Source organism: Stegostoma tigrinum, chromosome 4, assembly GCF_030684315.1.
Source record: "Stegostoma tigrinum isolate sSteTig4 chromosome 4, sSteTig4.hap1, whole genome shotgun sequence".
NCBI classification, from domain to species: domain Eukaryota; kingdom Metazoa; phylum Chordata; class Chondrichthyes; order Orectolobiformes; family Stegostomatidae; genus Stegostoma; species Stegostoma tigrinum.
Window position 1 is genome coordinate 58853792 of NC_081357.1, and position 19021 is coordinate 58872812.

A 19021-nucleotide genomic window follows, 5' to 3' on the forward strand; every position below is an offset into this window, starting at 1 on the left:
CTTGATATAGAAAGGATTTTTTAAATTGAAAGGGGGACAGAAAATATTCACAAGGATGTTATCAGGAATGGAGGTTTTGAGATATACAGAGAGGCTGGATAAGCTGGGGCTTTTCTCATTGAAGCGTAGGAGGTTGATGGGTGATCTTATAGAGATCTATAAAATCATGAGGGAAATAGATAAAATGAATTGCAAAGGTCTTTTCCCTAGAATAGAGGAGTTCAAAACTAGAGGGCATAATTTTAAGATTAGAGGAGAAAGATTTAAAAGACATCTGAGGAATACGTTTTTTTCACACAGAGCGTGAAAGTGGAATGAGCTTCCAGAAGAAGTGTAGATGCAAGTGCAGTTACAACATGTAAAAGACATTTGGACAAGTACGTGAATAAGGATATGGACCAAATGCAACCAAATGGGACTAGTTTAGTTTGGGAAATGTGGTCAGCATGGATGAGTTGGACCAAAGGTCTGTTCTCATGCTGAATGACTCTATGACTCTTTGACTCTACATTATTCTTCTTTCCTTTTTTGACAAACTTATGGAAGCTCTTACTGTATATTTTCTTTTCTTTGTGCATTTACTCTCGATTTGATGATTTCCATTTAAATCAATCTTTTGGTACTCCTTTTGCTGATTTCTAAACTATTCCCAAATCTCGGTCTTTTACTTTCTCTAGCAACTTAATATGCGTCCACATTGAAATTAATACTATATATTTTTAATTCAATATATTTGGTCTGAAAGGAATGCATAGCTGTTGCAAAGCATGTATTCGCTCATCTACTCTTAATAATTGCCTAGCTACTGTCGTGCATTTTAATTAAAATACCATAGTCTGTCATAGCCAACACACCCCTCACTACCTTTGAAGTTTTCTTTGTATAGCTTTGGCACCCCAGTTTTCTATTGCATTACCTCACTTTCTATTCAAATTAAAAATTCTGTCTTGTTATGGTCACTTTTTCCTAAAGTAGACCGCAGGACAAAATTACTAAATCTATGATCACCTGTTCCCTCATTTGTTCCCCAATATTATGATCTAAAAAATGATCTTGTGCACACTTCAGGAATTCAACTACCAGAGTATCATTGCTAATATGCTTTGCCCAGTCTATATGGTGATTTCTATATGTAGATTAAAGTCACCTATAATTACCTTAAGAGATAATGGGAACTGCAGATGCTGGAGAATTCCAAGATAATAAAATGTGAGGCTGGATGAACACAGCAGGCCAAGCAGCATCTTTGTGCTCCTGAGATGCTGCTTGGCCAGCTTTTGTGCTCCTGAGATGCTGCTTGGCCTGCTGTGTTCATCCAGCTTCACATTTTATTATCTTATAATTACCTTAACACTTGTTCCATGCATCATTAATGTCCTGTTTCATGCCACCCTCTACTTCAACACCCGCTAATGGTTTCTGACCCTTGTTTTTTTCTTCATCTTTCACTAATGATGCAACATTCTTTTCCATCCCGTCTATCCTTCATTTATGTTGAATACCCTTGAGTATGCAGTTCCCTGACTTGGTCACCCTGCAACCATGATTCTGTAATCACAATTAATTTTGTACCGGTTTACAAATATTTGCATTGTTATTGTGTGTACCTGATTTCAAATGCTTTGTGCATTTAAATATAGTACTCTGAAAGTAGTCTAGTTAACGCTTTAACACTTTTTTTGCATTGTGATCCTATCTGGTGCTATCTGTTCTCTCCTCTGCTTTCTATTTTTGCTTTCTACGTTTCATTTTTTTTTTCACTGCTTTCCATGTAGGCTCCTATCCCATACCACATTAGTTTAAATGCTTCCCCCACAATGCTAGCAAAGGTCCTTGTGGATATTGGTCCTTGTCTGCTAGGTTGCCAACTCATGCAGTTTGTACAGACCCTATTTTCTCCAGAATCAGTCCCAATGTCTCAAGAATCTAAATCTCTCCCTCCTACATCATTCCTCCTACATCATCCCTCCAGACATGCATCACTTGGTCTATTCCCTATTCCTAATCTTGCTAGCAGCCAGGACTGGGAGTAATCTTGAGGTTTTGCTTTTCAATTTATCTTCCAGCACCCCACATATTGCTTGCAGGGCCTCATCCTTCTTTATCTTTATGTCAATGGTAATGATACAGACCTTCACCTCTGACTGTTTCCGTCCCCCTTGAAAATGCTTTACAGCCATTCTTGAGAGATTGTACATATTTGTTTGGAGATCTTGAGCAATGACTTACTCTTGTAGATTGAAATGACTGTCATTTGAGTCTAATCACCAACTATGGACCTTGAAATTTCAGAAAGTCAAAGAAATCCCTTTGAAATAAAATGATCAAGCAAATTTATTACACTGAACAAGTCAAATAGCAAGTGATTGAAATTTACAATGCTCTATAATTCTTATGGGCAGCCACTTCGAAGTAGACATCCATTTCAGATTCTCAGGATTATAATCATTAACTTGAGCTGGGCCTACTAATAGGTTGATTTTAAAGATCATTCATTTTAAAGACCTGTTTATCATAATACTTTTATTCCTTCCTAGAATTTTATGTAGCCTTGTTCAATTATTTTAATGTTCAATCCATTAAAATATATTTAAGTAATTCCCTTTTAGATCTGTGCTTGGAATTTAAAGCCAACGTTATGTGCAGCTCCAAGAGCAAAGAGGAGGCAAATCCTCATGCAAAATTTGGAATTTAATTTTTAGATTTAATTGCATTTGTAATCTCATCTGTTATTCTCTCTCCATGAGAATGTTTTGATTTTGATTAATTTGAAAAACAACAATCAAAACTGCCTTACTGTGTTAATATCATGAAAATTTAATGTTGATGTAGCAAAAAATAAATTAATTCATTAATGCCTATTTACTACACTGCCAGTCTTTGAAGGTCATAGAGTCAAGAGTTGAACAGCATGGGAACAGTCATTATGGTCCAACTCATCCATACTAACCAGATATCATAAATAAATCTAGTCTCATTCGCCAGCATTTGGCCCATATCCCTTGAAACACTTCCTATTCATATACCCATCCAGGTGCCTTTTAAATGTTGTGATTGTATCAGCTTCCACCACTTCCTTTGGCAGCTCAATCCATGGATGCAGCACCTCTTAGTGAAAAAATTACCCTTTAGGTCCTTTCTAAATCTTTCCCTTTCATCTTAAACCTATGCCCTCTAGTTTTGGACTCTTCTACCCTGGGGAAAAGACCTTATCCATGCCCCTCATGATTTTATAAACCTCAATAAGGTCACCCCTCAGCCTCCAATGCTCCAAGGAAAATAGCCCCAGCCTATTCAGAGTCTCCCTATATCTCAAATCTTCCAACCCTGACAATATCCTTGTAAATCTTTTTGGAACCCTTTCAACTTTCACAACATCCTTTTTATACCAGGGAAACCTGAATTGAATGCCATGTTCCAAAAGTGGCCTAATCAATGTCCTGTATAGTCGCAACATGGCCTCCTAACTCCTGTACTCAATACACTGACCAATAAAGGCAAGAATACCAAATGCATCCGGCTCTACTCTATCAATCCGTGATTCACTTTCAAGGAACTATGAACCTGCACCACAAGGCCTCACTTACCAGGACCCTACCATTAAGTGCATAATCCCGTCCTGATCTGTTTACCATAATGCAACACTTAACATTTACTTAAGTTGAATTCTATCTGGCAGTCCTTGGCCCACCAACCTATCTGATTAAGGTCCCATTGTACTCTGAGATAATCTTCTTCACTGTCCACTGTACCATTATTTTGGTGTAATCTGCGAATTTACAAATTATTCCTCCGATATTCACATCCAAATCATTTATATAATTGACAAAAATCTGGCGTTCTCGTACAGATCCGTGATGCATACAGCTGGTCACAGGCCTCCAGTCTGAAAAGCAACCCTCCACAACCATCCTCTGTCTCCTACCTCCAAAACAATTTTGTATGTCAGCAAAACTGAAGCAGAAAATGTCTGAAATATTCAGTATTATCAGGCCACATCAGGGCAGCAATAAAAAAAATTAGAATTAACAGGTGCTTTATTTAACCCACTGGATTTATTCCTCCTGCCAGTTGAAAAGTCAGGCTGTTTCAATCTGCACATTAACAGGGAGTTAATGGCCATTGGACAATGAACTGGTTTAAGGTGAGACTTCTGCCCCCATGTTGGGAGAGAATCCTGCCTCTAATCAAATAACAGGTAGCTCTGTGGTCTTAGCAACATCACTGCAAATGGTGGCCCTTGCTGGGATTGCATCCATTCTCATTGAAGCCATGAAACTGGAATGGAGTGTAAGGTAAGTTGCGGGGAAGGGAGGCAGGCATGGTGAAGGGGTAATGCTATGGGAAGGAGGGTGTCAGAGAAGGGGAAATTCAAGGTCAAAAGGCTTTTGGAAGGCTCCAGAAACCCTACTTAGAAGGCAACTACCCCCTTCTTGCCAACTGTGGGTGCAGTGAAAGCTGCCAGGCTACAGTCTTGTTGCAAACCTTTCCTAATATGGCATAAATCCCAGTGATAGTTGAATGAAGTCTTCAAGTGAACATTGATTTGCCCTTAAAAACTTCAACTGGGCCACAGGCAGTGAAGTGCCTACAACCTCCTGCACAGGTAAAACTGTGGTAAGGACAAGGGTTGGAAGTGGTGGCAAGACTTGGGTAACATTTTACATCTTACTCACCCACCCACCTCTCAAGCCATCCTTAGAGGGGGCTGCAGAATCCAGCTCAAAAATCCTGGTGGATAATCTACCAACAGTTGAATTTGAACAAAGGCATTAAACTGAGTTAATGAGTAGTTCACTTGCCACATGTTACACAATGGTTACGGTAAACTGAGCAAAGACTTCCACTGGATGATAGCCATGATAGCTGACAGACGGTACATCAGCTTTGACAATAGATGGCTACTTTGTCATTCTTCATTTGTCTTTTGTTTCTTCTTTGATAGATATTAATAAATAACAGCAGATGCAATCAATAATATTATGACATCATTGTACCATGAGTTGCATCATTAAATTTTCACATACATTTAATAGGCCAGAAAAAAGGGTTACTGGTCACCCATTTCCCTTTGCAGCGAAACATAAGTAATTAGAGCCACATAAGTGACTTGTGCCACTGCAGAACAAATATATCTGAGAAAACTTCCATGCTACATTTACAGTTCAGTAAGTGGAGCAGGATTCTGAAAACCATTATGCAGTCTCTTGCCCAGGAGGTATGGTAGCTGTAGTTATAACTGTCACATTAAATTCCTTTTTGATTTTTGCCTTTTTCTTTCTTTATTTTTTCCACAAGCTGCAGAATGATATTAGTGATTCTGGTTTAAACTGGTTTGTTTTCTGCTGCAATCAGCTGGTTACAGAGACGGAAGCAGGAAAAGTGAAATTTGGAAACCCTCCCCATACAAGTGGCAGCAGAGAATTGGCACTCTTTCACACAAATAATAATTAATGCTGGATTGATAAATTTCTTTTTTTATATGAAAGGTATTAAAAGGATATGAAGGAAAGCTGAATTTACAGAGTTGGGTGGCAGGTCAACCATAATCTCATTAAATGCTGGGACAAACTCAAGGGGCTACATGACTGACTCTTGGTCCTATATTCATGAATGTTTTGATATTTTCCACACAGCCTGACTTCTGGAATGGGCTACATCCAAACTGGGGATTTAATGGGATGCAAAGCTAGCAGGTATTGCAGTTCGACTCCAGCTCTTAAAAAAAAGACTTTATCTCTCCTTCTAAGTCTATTCTGATTTATCCCCCCACCCCTCTCCTCATTCCTTCCCTCTCCCTACCTCACTCTCACCTTTCATGATCTGCTGTTAATGGTCTTTGCACAGAAAATAATCAATTGGAAAACACAAGAGATTTATTGGTGATGGTGAATAAATAGAAAAAAAAACACGTGATTTGGTGATGGCAGGAAAAAAAATCATTCAGTTGTATGTAAGAGCACTTCTGGATTTTAAAAGATGTCAGTTTGTCCCTCTTAAAGGTACATGGAAGTCAATCACAAGAAGCTGCTATTGAATACTTTTGCTGCCACTCCACACATGGAATATATGAAATGCAATGTCAGGCAGAAGGAGGGCTGTTAAGACACAGAGATGCTGCATTCACTGTCCCCACATGTTGTTCATAAAATTTTGCATTTTTTTCTTCATTTTCACAAGCTTCTGGCCCAAACACAAACTGCGCCTAAGCTGAACTAACTTTAGACATTTTGTTGCTCATGCTCTGTTCAATCTCCCACAGGTACGATTCTTGACTCTAGTTTTCCTCACACGAGAACGCTTTATTTGTAAGTAGATCTTTACATCAGTAGGCTGGGCTTCTGTCCTTTTCAGATCTCTCTAAGTGCTTGTGTGGCCCTGACATTATTATTATGTTAACATTATATAGCCTTCTGATGCTAACCTCATTACTCTACAAAAAGCCCCTCACCCACAAGTTGGTGCCTGACCTGTTCACTTACAATAGTGAGGTGTTTGGGGGTGGGGCACAGTAGGCCTTTGCACGATTGATTGCATGTTCAGCCAGGAGTGATTAATATGGCTATTCATTGGAGATGTGCACATCACATTCTTGAAGCAAATGCCATATCGGCTCAAATACCTGTTTGATGTCCTGACATTTAGGTTCAGTCATGGCACATCCGCATGAACAACCTTTCCAGCATAGCACACCACATTTTCTGAACATGGCGCCCACCACCATCGGCACTACTAAACTATTTTTTTATATATATATGTCAATTTGCCCCATGTTTATGATCAATTCCCGGCCTTGAACAAGACATTGAAAAGAACAGGACAACTGAGTATTTTGTGAAGATATGAGAATGCTGTTGGGCTCTGTAATACACCCATCATCGTCACTCATGTGTGTAATGGATAAAACCTCTTAGTTTCCACACCCTCCTTGCGTACTGGGAGTGAGGTACTCATACTCATGCTCAGCTTAACATTTTGAGGAGGTCCTTGAAATAGTGGACACCATCTTAACCCACTTGTCATGATTAACTTGAAAGTGAAACCAGAGAACTAGCAACTTTTATGAACAAATGTACTGTATCTTGGGAACCAAGCAAATCTTGATGAAGACTAAATTCAAGTGGTAGAGGAATAGCCCTGATCTAAGACAAAAGGGGAACTGTTTGGGTTCCTTCATCTAGCTGATCACTACTGGGGGTTTGTGCAAGGCTACACACAGTTGGCCATTCAACTACATGACACACTGAGGAAATCGGAGAATGCTGAAGCAGTAGTTAGGAAACAATACACAAATCATTATACTTCATGGAGCATCAGAGGAAGTTGGACTTCTATTTAGGAAAAATCACTTTGTACCCTCAAACAGAAGATTGTCATCTATCTTTGACTAGCCAAGATTCCCAGTTTCCCTCTTACTGGAAACGAATACTGGTTCCCTTGGCCTATGGATGGTATTGTTATTCCAGCATGAAACCTAAAGTGCTAATTTTGATCTGACATTTCCCACAAGCTCAGAGACATTCTGATTGGCAGAGAGCTTAAATTGATTACATACAATAACCCACTCTGCTATTTTCAAACATCTGCCACGTTTGGATCAATGGAGAGTCAATAGGTCATTGAACTCATTCAGTTTCAATTTACTGATTTTTTACAGTGCATCATTGTGACAATATTGTGCCTTTAAATGATGTGTTGAGTCCCACTTCGTTTGCAGATGGGTGGTGTGACAGTGGGACCAAAATGTCTCTTTCAGACAGGCAGTTGATAAACATTTGAGTTCTCCCTGGGTGCTTTTTGTTTAAAGACATAAGAATCATGAGTGGGCAGGGTCAGGCTCACATAGACCCAGAGACTTTTGCTTTTGCTTTTGCTTTCAGTTCATCAATTGGATTTTTTCTGGTTGCTAGAGCTGTACGCTTGAGTTTGTGTGCTATTAGGGTGGCTAGAATCTTAAACAGAGAGGCTTCCTCTTAATAATCAAAAGGGCCTTTTTTTAATTTCAGTGCTTCGTTCTACTGGATTGAAGAGAGGGAACAGGTTGATGATTATCGATGAAATAATACATTATATTGTTAAGTATTTCAATAGAATAAAATTATGCCAATTCTTCTTTTTCTTGTATTTTACCAGCATTGTAAAAATAATGTGTTTTGATGAAATATTAATGGTGGACTAATTGAATCATGGCTGGAGCATGGTGCCTTAAACTTGCCTTTTAAAAAAACTTTAAATGTAAGGGTCTAGGCTATCTCCACAGAGGCCAGGTGGATGATATGAAAGCAAGCAGCTCGATCAGCAGTGTAGCAAAGACCTGAAGTATTGATGTGTTATGGCTGAAATGAAGTGTAGCTCAATAGCAGAGAGGAACCCTGGAATAACGCATATATTGTATATCCAGGGATTGCAGCCAGTGTAATGGGGTTATTCCTGTCCTAGAACTTGGTGGAGAGATGATTTTCAGAGTTTGGAAACTGAAGCAACTAGTAACACCAGACATATGACACCCCTGGAGACCTGGACATTAGAGGCCCCAACATAGGTTATCCATTACAGTGCCTAGATACCTTTGAAGATACCAACACAGATAAAGTTGAGAAGTTTGTCTCAAAAAAATGGTAGGCAAACTGGAAATTGGAAGAATACAGCAAGCCAGACAGCATTTGGAGGAAAGGAGAAGTCAACATTTCAGGTAATACTCTTTGTTGACTTCTCCTTTCCTCCAGGTGCTACCTGCCTCACTGTGTTCTCCCAGCCTCCTGTTTGTCTAACTTGGAGTCCAGCATCTGCAGATTTTTTTTGGCTCTTCACAGAAAAAATGTTGGCTAGTACTTTATTCCTTAGCATTTGTCCAGATCAGTAATTAAAGGAGAGACTGCTGCCACACATGTGAAAATAAGCATTCTTGCCTATGCGGTGCAATTGAACCTGCTCATCATGCAACTGCTTGCTATGTCCAGTTGTTGGGACAGCAAGTTTCAAGATGGGTCATGTGGAGTGACCCTCACCAACAGGTGGCAATGGTGAGGGAGGGCACTGAACAAGGCAACTAAAGGGTTCAAACGCACCATCTTGGGAAGAATCAGTGTCTTTCGTGCAAGGATACTAGATGGGGATAATGGGAACTCCAGATGCTGGAGAATCCAAGATAGCAAAGTGTGGAGCTGGATGAACACAGCAGGCCAAGCAGCATCTCAGGAGCGCAAAAGCTGAAGGGTCTAGGCCCGAAACATCAGCTTTTGTGCTCCTGAGATGCTGCTTGGCCTGCTGTGTTCATCCAGCTCCACACTTTGTTATACTAGATGGGTAGATGGGATCAGGCAGACAAGGGATTTCTTTGACCAAAGGCTTAAGTCCATGTAGATAGTGTGTCTTTGTTGTTTCATCTCTTATTCCCTTCGCATTTGTAATGATAAGATGACGGTAGATTAAAGAATCCTTACTTGGGCCTTTGGTGTGCACAAGTCTTTTGTCATACAATGGTTTAGCACCAAATAGAAATTTTTTAAAAAGGGTAAAGTTACAGAGTTGCACGCTGTTAGATTCTTAAGTTCATGTTTTATATCAACGCCACATAAACATTGTTGCTCTGCAGAACTTTCCTACCGTTACCATTGTTGTTTTGTTGCTAGCAACCAGTTATGTAACGATGAATGGGAAGACATAAATTGATGCCAAGAAGTGCAAGGTTGTGAAAGAAAGGCTTGGATGTTTATAGGACTATTTTAGGAACTTGTATGGTGGTAGGATGAAGAAGATGAGGAAAAGCATTCTGAACAAGTGTCACTGAGCCCAAGGTATTGTCTCTGCTTTCACTCCACAGCTGCTGCCAGACCTCTCCAGTTTCTCCAGCTTTCACTGTTTTTGTTTTAGATTTCCAATATCCACAGTTCTTTGTTTTCTTTTAAGGAACAACAGATTAGCTTTCGCATGTGGATGTTGGACGTATGCCAGGTGGAACCAAACACTGGCATCTGCCCAGTAATATAAAAAATGACTCAGGTGTAGCCTGTCCACAACAAGCAGGGCAGATCCAACCTGGGAAAACAATAATCCAGCAATCGATCTCCATTATTCACAATGTGATAGAAGGTAGTACCAACAGTGATATCAAGTGATACTTGCACAGCAATGGTGAGGGAAGTTGCTAAGCAAGGCAACTAGAGGATTCAAATGTACTCTGTCAGGAAAAGTCAGTGTCTTTAGTACAAGGGCACTAGATGGGGAGATGGAATAGGCAGGCAAAGGATTTCTTTGACCAAAGGCTTATTAGGCCCATTTAGGTATTGTATTTTGCCATGGTCACACCGCTTCAACAAATTTCAAGAAGCTCAACATCATCACAAAATCCTGTCAAAATCTTGGAACCTGTAGTTCCCAAATAACGATGTAGGTCGACCTACCGCACATGTGCTTCAATCAGCACAACTGCCTTCTCATGCCCAATTATGAATGGAAAATAATTCCTTGCCTAGCCACTGAAGTGCTCATTCTGAGAAAAGAAATAAAAATTGCACAAGTCAGCAAGTTGAAGCCAGCTGCCAATCTCTTCTGTCAATTTGCACGATTTCACCTCACGGCCAAACTCTGTCTTCACCGTCATTAAAACTGTCCTTTAAAAGTGAAACATCAGAATTACTACAATTCCAAAACATTTGCACTCGGTGCAAAAAATGGTAATCTTTCTTCCTTATGACTGGCATCATTGTTATTTTGTGTGATTGGAACACACACAAGTCACAAAATCCTTCCTCTGGTGTCGAAAGAGTAACATTCTGCAGATTGCATTTAAGTAAACAGAGTTTTAATATGTTTTGTTGATTTGTTGATATGACTGTCATACAAGCAAAGTATTTTATTTGAATGTCTTTATTAAGAATGTTTTCTTATTTGCCCCTATTATTGCAGCCCCTGGTCATTGTTAACAGAAATCTCACCAATAATCAAATCACTGGGTTGCATCAATTAATGACTTAAAGTATTATATTGTTTGAGGGTATAACTTAAAAATAAACAAAGGTGAGTGTTTTCAGTGATGAATCAATTGGTTGTGTCTATCCTGCCACATCAAGAAAGCTTTCTTGTTCATGAGTAGCATATTATATGGTCTAGTATTCAGAAAAGTGTGAACTGATTGAGGTGTCCAGAGGTGTTGAATGCTTATTGTACATGCACTTTATCCTTTCAATCCACACTCTTGCCTATAAACTTGAACAAAATTTTCTTTGCAGTGAAAGCATAATAATCAATGAACTATTCATACTTAAGCAAAACATCTTGGATGCTGGGAATTTGAAAGGAAAATAAAAGTGCTGGAAATACTCAGTAGGTCAGGCAGTGTTTGTGCGAGAGAGTTAAAGGCTGGATTTTCAAAGGGCCTCATAGATGTCTGTACCAGCAATTTTCCACCACCAGTTGACTGACCAGTCTGCTGCCATGGTTGTGCTTCAGAAGATAGTAGTGGGTGAAAACTAGCTGCCCTCCTACAACAGGTAGCTAATTCCCCTAATTACTTTGCCTATTGAGACAAATGGTCTGGAATCTTCCAGACAGCAGCTGCCTCTGGCTGAAGTCAGTGTACAGTCAATGATTTGATGTGGCCTATTCACGGCAGACGAAGACACCATTGATGTCTTAATGATTATAGCCCACTCCCCCAACCTTATGGCAGATGGCCACAGCTATGGACTGATAGTGAGGCTGCCCCTCCACAAGCATAGTCTGACCACTTTTTCTCTTTAATATTTGAAATCTCTTATAAAGACCGTCCCCCTCTGGTGGCCTGTAATTTTCCCAACTACATTAGCAGTTCCCTCCTCTAACATTAATGATCTAGCAATAATACTGCTGGGCCATCACCTCCCTCAAACAAGTGTTTCTCTGCTATCACCCCAAATATGCCTTGTTAACTATCTACCATGCCCCATGACACCATTCGCATCCAATGCTAACTCCATTCTCACACTCTCCATAGTTGAAAACTGTTGCCACTACCACAATATCCCAGCATTCCTGCTGCTGGTGCCATCTTGGAATCCCTGCCACCTGCCAGTCAAGCACTGGCATTACCGAGTTGCCTTTCACCATCTTGAACAAAATTTTCTTTGCAGATAAAGCATAATAATCAATAAACTATTAATACTAATGTCCTTTAGGGAATGAAACTGCCGTCCCTACCTGGTCCGGCCTACAAGTGACTCCAGACCCGCAGCAATGTAGGGTCTTTCACCATCAACATAGTGGCATAGCAGTTACAAACCAGCACTTCTCAAGGTGAATAGCTGAGAGGTTCTTGCACATACAAATGCACATTCATGCACCTATAGGTGTTAAAATACCAGGCTATGCCATATCCAATCTTATAAGCATCCCAAATTTTGCGTTACACTTTCTCAAATGCTCTGTATATCCCAGCTTCTTATCAGTACAAAGAGGTAAGCCTTCAAAAGATTTACTTTCATTTATAAATACCACAAGCAAACAAAAATTAAACAAACATAAGCTGCAATTGTCTCTCAGAACACAAACTGCCTGCATGTTGAGCACTAACAGTTTTATAGTCAATGATTGATTGCTGGATACAGCTCTCATCTTCTGGCATCAGCTGTCCATTAAGTCCTACCTAGCTTATGGCACCTCATATTGCTGTAGTCTATCACTGAGGTGATGTACCTTCTTCTTGGAAAACTGCTCCTGCTCCCTTGGTTCTTCAGCTTCCAGCAAAGTGCTTCATTGCCTGCTCCAATTATGTAGAGCACAGCATGCTAGGATGATGCAGCACACTGTTCAGACTGTACTGCAAGGGCTAATGTGATGGCTCCAAGCAGTAGAACCCTATCTTCAGGTGGACAATTGAATACTTCAAAATACTCCTCCTCAAAGAATGGACATCTTCCTCACAACTAAATCCAGTTTTGTGACATCAGTAAACTGACAAATGTTGAATTTGGTTCCTACATCCAGGTCATTTGTATTTATCATGAATAGCTGGAGCTCAAACACTGACCCTTGTGATAACCCACTAGTCACAGCCTGCCACTCAGATAAAAACCCATTTATTCCCACACTCTGTTTACTGCCCGTCAATGAATTCTCTATCCATGCCAATATATTATCCCCTTGTCCCATGTGCTTTAACTTTGACAATACGAAGGGCCTTATCAAAATCTTGCTGAAAATCCAATTATGCTATATCCACTTGTTCTCCTTTATCAGTTCTATTACTTGCATCCTCAAAAAGCTCTGCTAGATTTGTGATGCATAATTTGCCTTTCATTAACATATACTGGTTTGACTATTCCCATTAACATTTTCCAATATTCTGTCATTATTTCTTTTATAATAGCATTTTCCCCACCATCACACTCCATAATTTCCTCTACTGAAATAGTAATAGTGATGACTGCCTATCAACCATATCCTCCCACAGCATCCAAAACGTCCCCGAACGAGTAGTTCTCTCTCACCCCCAACCCATATATCAATTTTTTCCTCTTCTGTCTTTGTACCCTTTGTATCCCAGGCTGCTGCCTTTAATCTCCAGTGTTGAATTCACCCATCACCTCCTTGCTGCAAGTACCCTCTAATACACACCCATGACATTCATTCCAGTAACTTCATTCTTATTCATTCATTCATGGGATGAGGGCATAGCTGACCAGGCAGCATTTATTGCCCATCCCTAATGGCCCAGAGGGCAGTAAAGAGTCAACTATATTGCTGCGGGTCTGGAGTCACTTGTAGGCCTGACCAGGTAGGGATGGCAGTTTCCTTCCCTAAAGGACATTAGTAAACCAGATGGGTTTTTCATGACAATCAATACTGGATTCATGATCATCAGTAAACTCTTCATTCCAGATATTTATTGAATTCAAATTCCACCATCTGCCATGGCAATATTCGAACCCAGGTCCTCAGAAGGTTATCTGGGTCTCTGGATTAACAGTCTACTGACAAAATCATTAGGCTGTTGCCTCCCCAATAGGACATCATAGGGCTCCCCCACCCGGACTGCCCATGCTGTGCCTCCTGACTGAATTGAACAGAGTGATGACTGACCACCCCAAACACTCTTTTTGCAACTCCCTGGCTGATGATCTATGAACCCCCTAACTCTTCAGGATTGACTGTGGCCCACTCCCTGGACAGTAATGAGACTGACCACATGACCCTGACAGCCCTAAGCCAGCAACTGACTGTGTCCAAGCCCCTGGACTGCCCTTGATTGATTATACCAGCAACCTCTAATTGATAGCAGCGCACCTAGACTCAACTGACGGCTGTTTCCTTTCTTACTTCAGACAAGGCCATGAGCTGCTGCATATGCAATGTGTTTACCATGCAGGCCACTGGCACATACTGAAGGTATGATTTTGACATTGCATGGTGCCATACAGCAACAGGTCAAGCTTTTTGATTGACGTCTGCTGACAAGCATGACAAGCTACCTGGCTTTGAGACCACATTAAACTGCAAGGCAAGACATGCAGGTCTTTAAAATATCACTGATGGAGGAAAGTGCTGAAAAAAAAACAAGGCAATTCAAGAATGTTGTAAATGCAGGTAGGTACAAATTGTGAGTGCAAGCAACCAGCCCTGAAATGTTAGTTTGTCCATTTTGTGACCTGGGTGCCCATGTTCCTTGATGCAAAGTGTCCTTCAACAGCATTGCATAGAAAGGGGTGCTGGTGCACTCCAAAGTCCTGCATTAATGTGCAAAGCAGCTGTAAATTGTTTGGAGATATACCATTCACAATGAAATGGAGAGACTGGCACGTTTCAAATGCCAGCGAATTTAGGGTTCATACAGCTGTAGTTCATGCGGTGCACTCTGAGATATTGGGTGCCTGTTGGAGCTCCAAAAGGAAGCAACAAGCTGGAGTTACCAGCTGCCCACTTGGACTTTCATGTGAGGAATTCCCTACATTTAGTTTCTATCTGCAGTAGCATGGGAACTCTCACATTAATGAAGTGAGATTAGTTAGTAATGAGGGTGATAATGAGCAATTACCCCCATTAATAAGCCTCTTCCCTCTGACTAATGAGAATCTCATCATGACATACAGCACTTAACTGGAAAAGGCACCTTTTTGTTCTTGACATGAAGAAAGGCCTTGCTCGACCTCCCACATGATTCTTCCTAACTTCTCACCATAGCCAACTTAATTCAGGGCCTGGGAAGATTGCCCTGTAAAAAGCAACTTTCATTTGACGATCCATAACTTACGTTTAATTACAAAACAGTTTAAAGCTGAGACCTGGTCAAGGTGAAAACTCTTCAATCTGATCAATATTCGACCAATGCAAATATGTAAACTCTGGTATTGCTTATATTCGATGCATGAAAGAGAAAATGTTTCTTGTGCTGTTATTTGAGAGCTAAGCTCGCCCTTTTTGCCCAATATGTAATTTTAAAGCTATTCTTACTTAAAGTGTCAAAATGTTATCCTGTCATAGTCTGGATGCAAGCAGGGCTGTTAAATTTGCACCCTCAGAGAAATTGACTGATGAAAGGTAGAAAAGTAGATTGTAACACTAATTCCACAAGAAATAAGAGAGCTGGTGAAGGAGAAATCTTAAGAGAAATTTGAAAGGCTTATTTTCTTGGAACATTACAAATTTTGGAATAAATACACTTACATGTGCAGTGGTGGAGTGAGCAATTGTGTGTCTGTTAAGTGAGCTGTTGACAGCCAAACCTGGTGAATGAGACTGTCTGTAGCCACCCCACATGAGTCATCAATACATGCTGCAGCTGGTTACTGTTGCAGTGACTGACCAGCTGGCACCGGTCACTTCCTCCTGTGATGCCAAGGATCCTGACAGGTTGTATCATACCTGACTGCTTCAAAGCCATATACATACTGTTGAGATGCCTGAAATAAAGGCTGAAGTAAAGCAGGAGACAATTAAACATCTTGAAATAAGTAGCTGATCTCCCACAGAATTGGAGAGTCAGAGGGTACGCCATTAGCAAAATAATGTTGTGACAAGGACTACGGATTTGCAATGCTGCAATTAGGTAGACTTTTGTATTTGGGAAATATTGTTTACAGGCTACCTTGAATTGTATCTATTAGAAATGGAATTGGAATTGGCAATAATATTGGGGATCAGGGTTCAGGTAACATTGGGGTGAGGCCTAGTAGGAGGCTAAACAGTGCCAGAATTAGATGGAGCTGTAGAGAGCTAGAGAGGTCTAGAACACTGGGATGTGAATTTGAGTAATGCTGGATTTGTGGACCGCAGTTCGTGGCCAGGAAGCATGGACAATTGTCAGATAGAATCATAGAATCCCTATCGTTTGGAAGCAAGTCATTTTGCCTGGGATGCCACTGTGCTGGAAAATAAGAAGGTACACAGTAATGGAAGGTCTTTGGAATAGATAGCATGGGAATTCCATGGTCTGGTAGCATTGGGAAGGCAGGTCCTCAGGTAATCCTACCATTATTGCAAGACCTGACTCATTTCCAGCCTGCAGCTGGGAAATTTAATAAAAAAAAAAGCTGTTTTACTGTATTTGGTAATTGCATACTGTCATATAATAGGAAAAGATGGTAATCGAGTGGCTTTTCATACTTGAAACATGCTTAAGAATTCATAAGCCTTTGTACAAATGACATCCAGGACAGCTGGGGAATGCAGCAGTGATATCATAAAGGAATAGAGAGATATTTGGTGACATTTTCAACAATTTATCCCTGATTTTTGAAGTCTCCTGAAAGAAGATTTTCACTTCACCTCCAATGGTGCATTACTGCCAGGAAGCATAAAAGTTATAAGGAGTGTTTACCAAAAGCAATGTTTTCTTTTTGTTCTTTCTGGGACGTGGGCATTTCTGGCAAACTCAGTATCCTTGCCCATCCCAAATTTCCCTTGAGAGCAAAAAGAACCAATCACATTGGTGTGGATCTGCAGACATATGCAGCAGACCAGACAAGACAGTGTCAACAGATTTCCATCTCTCCATTAGAGATGGATTTTTACCATGGAAGATGATTTCATAGTTAGCATTAGCAAGGCTAGATTTCAACCCAGGTTTTTTTAAATTTTTTAAATTCATTCAAGGTAAATGCCACCAGCTGCTTTGATACCCTGGTGCAAGGGTTAGCCTGGATGACTGTGTCACATATGTGCATATATGTAAGAAGTGACAGAGTTGGTACAAACTTATTGACTGTAGCAGGACAAAGGAAACCTCACACTTATCTAAATCAAACCTCATTTACCACTCCCCGGCCCATCAGCCCATCTGATCTAGGTCCCATTATATTCTGAGGTCCCCTTCTTCACTATATTGTACACCATCTCTTTTGGTGTTGTCTGCAAACTCACTAACCATACCTCCTACAGTCACATTCAAATCATTTATGTAAATAACAAAAGGCAGTGTACTCAATGGTGAGGTCATTTTTGGAATGCTGTGTGCAATTCTAGTCTCCCTGCTACAGGAAAGATGTTGTGAAGCTTGGAAGGGTGCAGAAAAGATTTACAGGGATGTTGTTGGGATTTGAGGGTTTGAGGTACAGGGAGATGCTAAATAGCATGAGGTATTTTTTTTCCCTGGAGCATCGGAGGATGAAGGGTAACTTCGTAGAAGTTTATAAAATCATGAGGGGCATGGATAGGATGATTAGTCAAGGTCTTTTCCTCTAGAGGGCATAGGTTTAAGGTGAGAGGGCACAGAATTAAAAGCCACCTAAGGGGTAATTCTTTCATGCTGTGAGTGGTGCGTGTATGGAATGAGCTGCAGGAGGCCATAGAGGAGGCTGGTAAATTTGCAACATTTAAAAGACATCTGGGTGGGTATATGAATAGGAATGTTCAAAGGGATATGGACCAAATGCTGGCAAATGGGGCTAGTTTACTGTAGAATATCTAGTCAACATGGACAAGTTGGAACAAAGGGCCTGTTTCTATGCTGGACATCTCTATGATTCTAAAATAGTTCCCAGCATCTCAAAGTCAACAATAAGCTTTCCTCAAAAATGCAATGGACCATTCTGAAGTTATGCTTAATGGTTCTACCGATTTACTTTGCCTGTGCTCCTAAAGAGAATACAAACTTCAAATATCCAAGATTAATTTACTTTGATCATTTCATAACTATTTTTTTCTAACCATCTAACCGAGGTTGTCAGCAGTATCTGCCATCACTATGTTTGAGAGAAGTAACGCTGAATGTAAAGAAAGAGGTCAATAATCCAGAGAATGCTATAATTCACAGGTTTCCCACAGAATTCCCTGGAGATATTGGGATCAATAGTTAAGCCAATTATGATCTTGACCTTTTTCAATATCATAACAAAGAATATTTGAATTTGAAAGCTGGCCTAGAATATGTGCATTTGAGAGCAGACTCCTCTGTAGTCTCGCTCGTATAGAGAATTAAATAGACAGTGATGAAAGAAAGATACAAGTGAACTAAAATAGAATTTAAAAAAATACTATCCAAACCATTGGCTGAAATCATGAATAATGTACTGAACAACATGCTTTAAAAAACATGTTATATAAGCATTTGAAAGGTACCTGTCAGTGAACCGATGAGATAGCTCCCCTTTCTGGGCCACTACCTTTGGGATAACAGAATAGCAACACAGTGTGAAGTGTGGTTCCTGGTTAGCAGCATGTCAAGTGATTTGCAGCTGGGGATTAAGTATGACATCAAAATGTGAGCATTGCAAAATTATTACAGGAGAGAGCACCTCTACTTTTTATTAATTTATGGGAAGTGGGCATCTCTAATGGCATGTTGGGCCAGTATTTATTGGCCATCTCTAGGTGGCATTGAGAAGGTGATAGTGAACTGCCTTCTTGAGCCATTGCAGCCCTTTACTATAGGTACACCTGCAATACAGTTAGGGAGAGAATTGCAGGTTTTTGACCCAGCGACACTGAAGGGATGGCAATACGTTTCCAAGTCAGAGTGGTGAGTGACTAGGAGGCAGGATTGGAAACGGAGCATTTCCCATTCTTTCTGCTGCCCTGTCATTTTAGATAGTGGTGGTCATGGGTTTAG